Source organism: Pipistrellus hanaki, assembly GCF_964339955.1.
Source record: "Pipistrellus hanaki genome assembly, chromosome: 3".
Lineage (NCBI taxonomy): Eukaryota > Metazoa > Chordata > Mammalia > Chiroptera > Vespertilionidae > Pipistrellus > Pipistrellus hanaki.
In genome coordinates, this window is record NC_140505.1 from 66,428,768 (window position 1) to 66,435,071 (window position 6,304).

Here is a 6,304-nt window from a genome sequence, read left to right on the forward strand (position 1 = left end):
CCTCTTTTCGCATTCATTTCATTCTGCAATCTGTCTCCACCTGGGGTGGAATATGACCAAGAGCTCCAGATTCACACCAGCTGACCTAGCATCCCTATGGATAAAGGCATTTCCATTTCTGGATATCCATATATTAGTTCAGTAAATGATTCTATTTGGCTATTCTATTTGGACTTTGTAAGACCACAGCTGAACCAATCTCTATGGCCTATGGAATACTATAATCTATTAGGTGGTTTTTATATGTGCCTCTTTGGTTTTTTGTTTTTATCTTTTGCAATTAATATACATTATTCTTAAAATACACTTTTATTAAATGGTATTAAATAAATATTATATTTTAAATGAAAAAAAATGTTCATTATAAAAGCTCACCAATGCTTTGCACTTCTCATCATAGTGGGTCAATGAGAATCTCATAAATAGTTTGATCATCTTTGAGGAACTAAGACATTCCATTAGGAGTTCCTATTGCTGAGTTCTTTTGCTGGGAACTATCAATGCAGTCACCACTGAAATGCCATCTCTGAGAAGTAATGGTGAATGTCAGCACTTCTAACAGAGTGGAGCCTGAAATCTGAGGTCTTCAATGCTTAATCCTGTGAAACCTCCATCCGTCTCCTCCACCCCAGTGTGATTTACCCTCAAAAAAGAAAGGGAGGGGAAAGCTTCCACTGTCTACTTAACATCAGTTATAGGTAGAGATCACTGATTTTTTTTTTTTTTTTATAAAAAGGTAGAGTAACAATTATCCAACAAAAAACCTAATAAGAAACTTGAGGAGCCTGAAAATCTAGGTGGAAGCTTGGATCAGCACAAATGTTCTTAAGACTATCACCTAGTCTAGAAGAAAATAGCTACTTAACCTAGACAAACTAAAATTACCCTGAAGGCACAACACTCTGGAAGGTTCTAGAAGATTATACTTTACGTACAACTGACCTAATAATAACTCACTGGGAACTCTCTCAGCAGAGTGATATATTTCAGCCACAGCAAAGCCAAGAAGGCAGTAGGGAAGTTTTTAACAAACATCACCAATGCTCAGGGAAGATTATTCATTTGCCTATACATCCTGAGCCCTTATTAAATCAAGAACAGGATGGCAACAATGTGAGACCTAGATATTTCAGTCTAAAGTAAAAAATGCCAGACCTTTCCTAAAGTCAGCCAAAGTCCCCAAAGCATCTGGTAAATTTGAATAATGCATGGACAGAGAAGACTTTCAAAACATAAGTAGCATTGACTGTTAGAACTTTGCTCTTCATTTGCCTCCCAAAATTAATCCTACATTAAAATAAATCAAATCCAATACAATTCCATCTGTTAAACTTTCTGAAAATATACTGGTTTACTCCATAACATCATGTACATAACTTTATTCATTGTTGGTAGTAGTTTTGTATAATCAAAACTATAATCATATTTCATACTTTATCCTATATACACACATGGAGATGTTTTTGGATCTATATAACATAGTATACTTGATCCTCAGAGGCCAAACATGTCTGCATTTCTGTTCATTCAAATTCCCCTGGTTAATTCCATAATTACCTTCATTAAACATAATTAACTATTACTTAAAATAACTTTAATTAAGCTACCATAATTACCTGAAAGGGCACTGTGATTTTAAGGGCTTCATAATAAATCTTTTGTTTCCACATCTATCTGGTTGGATGCAGCAGGCTCACATTACTTTATTCCTCAATACTTCCTCTCTTCAGGGAAAGAAATGGGACTAAGTTAATCATCATAAGCCCACACTGAATTAACTTCCTTTTTGTTACCCTAATTATGTAGATGTTAAATTGCCAGTGATTTCTGGAATGTTGAGTTTATTGACTTTTATGAACTTACATAAAACTCATGCAGTAAATAAAACTGCAAATGCAGAGGACAAATTAAAGTACAAAACTTTCCTTACACACATATTTAATAATGATGATTATGAGGTTTTCTCTGGTAAACACCTTAAGTAAGAGTAGAGAAAAAATGTCATATAAACAAATATATTCTTCTCATTACAAAGTAAATGAGTGACTAACACATGGGGCTTCATCCTGGCTCTTCCTTTGACTAAGTCAAACAAGGTCTTTTAGGTTTACTTCAATTTTCTTTTCTATAAAATAAGGATGATTCTATTTTGAAGATATATTTTGTGGACGAGATAAAATTTGGCAAGCATCTGGGACTCAGCAAGTACTAAAGAGATGGTGGTATCTTTCTTTCCTTTTGTCTACTTCATTCTCTTCTCTCAGATATCAATTCATGACTCTGAATGGCTTCCAAGTAAGTGGAGGAAAATTTGATGTGACTAAAAAACCTCCAATTAAACTGTTCTTTGAAAAAAGTCAATCACCTCAACTACCCCATTTTTGCCCAGACCACTTTGTCTCTCTTCTGTGATTTTTATCGCATAATTCTTTCTATATAATTCCTTCTTCCCTTCAATTTTCTCTAGTAAATTCTTTCACATTGATTAAAATTTGCATGAAGTGTTACCTCTTCCCCGAAGCTTCCTTCCCTGAAATAATCCTCAATACCTGTATCACCCCACAAGAAAAAAGTTATATTGGATGCCTTTCAGCTTAGCTTCCATAATGGAGATATGTACAGATTCTACACATATCTGCATATAGTGGTCCTGCCTTACTAAATCCAGTTATCACTGTTTAATTATGTGCCTGCTTCCCACACCTAAATGAACTCCTTTAGGTTAGAAGCTAGGTAATTTTCATTGTTATATCCACATTATTAAAAATAGAGCAAGCACTCAATAAATATTTGTTGAATGAGTGAGTGAATGAAGGTCTATATAGTTATTAAGAGCACTTAGCTCTTAGTCACAGATGTGGGTCTGTTCCAGCTCCACTACTTGTGGGACCTTGAACAAATAAACTTTCCGTTGCAGACTGCGGAGTCCAGCGTTTCCATGTACGCTCTTTTTTTCTAGCCAGTCCTATCTTGGGCCTGAAAGAATGCACCAGAGGCTCAGCAGTGTGGTGCCAGAACATGAAGACAATGGCCGACTGCAGGGCCATGAAGCACTGCCTGCAGACTGTCTGGAACAAGCCAACAGTGAAATCCCTTCCCTGAAACTTGTGCAAAGATGTCATCACCGCAGCTGACAACATGTTGAAAGACAATGCCACTGAGTAAGAGATCCTCGAGTATTGGAGAAGACCTGTGACTGGCTTCCTAAGCCAGACATGTCGGCCCCATGCAAGAAGATGGTGGACACCTACCTCCCAGTCATCCTGGACATGATTAAACGACAGATGAGCCAACCCGAGGAGGTGTGCTCCACTCTCAGTCTCTGCGAGTCTCTTCAAAAGCACCTGCCAGAGCTCAATAACCAGAAGCAGCTTGAGTCCAATAAGATCCCAGAACTGGACGTGGCTGAGATGGTGGTGCCCTCCATGCCCAACATCCCCCTCTTCCTCTACCCCCAGGGCGGCCCCCACTGAGAGTCCCAGCCAAAGGCTGGTAGGATGTTTGCCAGGACTGCATCCAGATGGTGACCGACATCCAGAATTCTCTTGTTTTTCCTTTTTGTCTGGCAATCCAGAAGTACGGGGAGGTGTCCTCCTCAGTGTAGGCAGAGGGTACAGAAGCCAGCCCACCAGCACCCAAGCCCCAGTCAGGGCTCAGCGAAGTCCGGCCAAGAGGATGGATGGCCTTCTGTGAAGAAGCTCTGGCTGCTGCCAGCAGCGAGTCCCCTTCCTCCCCCAGGTAACCACATGAAGGGTAGCTCAAAGGCCCCCAGGGTGCAGGACGTCATTACCCACGTGGCAGGATGAAAAGGACACGGAAGCACTATGTCCAGATTGGATGCCTTTGTGTAGGAAATAACTGTGGATGGCAAGCTCCTCAGCCTCTGGCTTCCAGGCAGTGGGCCTGTTGAGCGTGCTGTTCAGGACCTTGGCTGACTCTTCCGTTGCACTTCTGGTTGTCAGGGGACAGTAAGATCTGCAGTTGCCATTAAATGGACTTAGTGATTTTTTGTTTTGCACTAAAGTTTCTGTGATTTAACAATAACTCCACCTTTGTGTAGGCCTTGGTGGAACATATCCAGGAGAAGTGTGACCTCTTGGAGCCTAGCATGGCCAACATGTGCAAGAACTATGTCGACTAGTACTCTGACATTGTTATCTAGATGATGATGCGCATGCAATCCAAGGACATTTATGCTATGGTCGGGTTCTGTGAGCAGGAGATGCCCATGCAGCCTCTGGTCCCTGCCAAAGTGGTCTCGGAGAACGTCATCCCTGCTCTGGAACTGGTGGAGCCCATTAAGAAGGGCCCGGTGCAGGCCCATGTTTTCTATGAGATGTGTGAATACATGGTGAAGGAGGTGGTCAAAATGATCGACAGCAACAAGACTGAGGAAGAAATAATTCACGCTTTTCGATAAAGTGTGCTCAAAATTGCCCAAATCCTTGTCTGAAGAGTGCCAAGAGGTGGTGGACACTTATGGCTGCTCCATCCTGTCCATCCTCCTTCAGGAGGCGAGCCTTGAGCTGATGTGCAGTATTCTCCAGCTTTGCACCAAGAAGGGGCTGCCTGCACTGACCACACATGTGACTCAGCAAAAGTAAGGGGCCTTCTGTGAGGTGTGCAAAAAACTAGTTGGCTATTTGGACAACAACCTGGAGAAAAACAGCACTGGAGAAAGGTTTCAGCTTCCTGCCTGACCCATCCAAGAATCAGTGTGATCAGTTTGTGACCAAGTACGAGCCCAGGCTGATAGAAATCCTGGTAGAGGTGATGGAGCCGTCCTACATGTGCTCGAAAGCTGGAGCCTAACCCAGAGCCCGAAAGCCTCTTTTGGGAACAGAGTAGTATGTCTGGGTCCCAAGCTACTGCTGCCAGAACACGGAGACAGCTGCCTTGTGCAATGCCGTCGAGCATTGCAAACGTCACGTTTGGAACTAGAAAGAATGCTCCATCTTGGAGAAACCACAGCATCTGTTCCTACTTGTATGTCTGGGGGAATGAACACAGAGCTATCAACTTTGTTATAAAAATAGGCCCCCCTTTCCCTTGCGCTGTTTCTCATCTCCCTTAGTGTAACATTGCTGTCATCACGGGAGGCGCCTAGCCCGCCACGGACATAGTGCTTCCGTGTCCTTTTCATCCTGCCACGTGGGTAATGACGTCCTGCACCCTGGGGGCCTTTGAGCTACCCTTCATGTGGTTACCTGGGGGAGGAAGGGGACTCGCTGCTGGCAGCAGCCAGAGCTTCTTCACAGAAGGCCATCCATCCTCTTGGCCGGACTTCGCTGAGCCCTGACTGGGGCTTGGGTGCTGGTGGGCTGGCTTCTGTACCCTCTGCCTACACTGAGGAGGACACCTCCCCGTACTTCTGGATTGCCAGACAAAAAGGAAAAACAAAGGCTGCTTTTTATGAAAGATTAGAGGCTCAAAATAATTAGGCTTTTCGCTCAGTGTGGTTTGCACTGAAATAGATATATTGGAAGCGGCTGCTCAGGAGGCCTGGGTGAGGTTTGGGTTTGCTGACCCTGGGCCAACCTTTGATCCAGCTTTCCCGAGTCTTTCCTGGTGATGTCTTGTTTGGTCCTGTGGGTTTGGGTGGGAGGGGGAAATCTGCTTGAATGCAACCTGCACAGTTCAGTGTGGGGTCCTCTGCCCTTGGCTTTTGTGAGTGAACATGTGGACCGTGGTGACCACCTCAGGGCTGCTCTGTGCTCTGCCCAGGCCCACCAGTGCGCTGGGCATCAGAGCCCGTTGCACTGACCCATCTTGTGGATATTGCTTTTGACCTGGAAATAACTGTGGATGGCAAGCTCCTCAGCCTCTGGCTTCCAGGCAGTGGGCCTGTTGAGCGTGCTGTTCAGAACCTTGGCTGACTCTTCCGTTGCACTTCTGGTTGTCAGGGGACAGTAAGATCTGCAGTTGCCATTAAATGGACTTAGTGATTTTTTGTTTTGCACTAAAGTTTCTGTGATTTAACAATAAAGTCTGTCAATCAGAAGGAGGAAAAAAAAAACAAAAAACTTTCCAAGTCTCAATTTCTTCTTCAAAAATAGGAACGATACTACCTACCTTACAAGATTGTTGGCAGAATTACAGGTGATAGTGCATGCAAAATACTTACAACATTTAATAAATGATAGTAGAAGTGTGGGTATGACGTGTGTAATTTCATGTTCTAGCAATAGATTAACAGCTAAAGATATTATTTTGGGCAACGATACCCTTTCTTGTTATATCATGGAATTAGTTGCCTTTTCCTAAGAGATATGGCACAGCTATGTGATTGCTGGAACTTTGTTCT

The 6,304-nt window shown here is 43.0% G+C and overlaps 1 pseudogene across 1 annotated transcript; it reads left to right on the forward strand.

The window, feature by feature from the left end:
- Positions 1 to 2,216: 2,216 nt before the first annotated feature.
- Positions 2,217 to 5,064, forward strand: LOC311619652 (prosaposin-like; annotated as a pseudogene). Its single transcript has 3 exons — positions 2,217 to 2,295; positions 2,918 to 3,586; positions 4,061 to 5,064. The product of its transcript is annotated as a prosaposin-like (transcript).
- Positions 5,065 to 6,304: the final 1,240 nt, after the last annotated feature.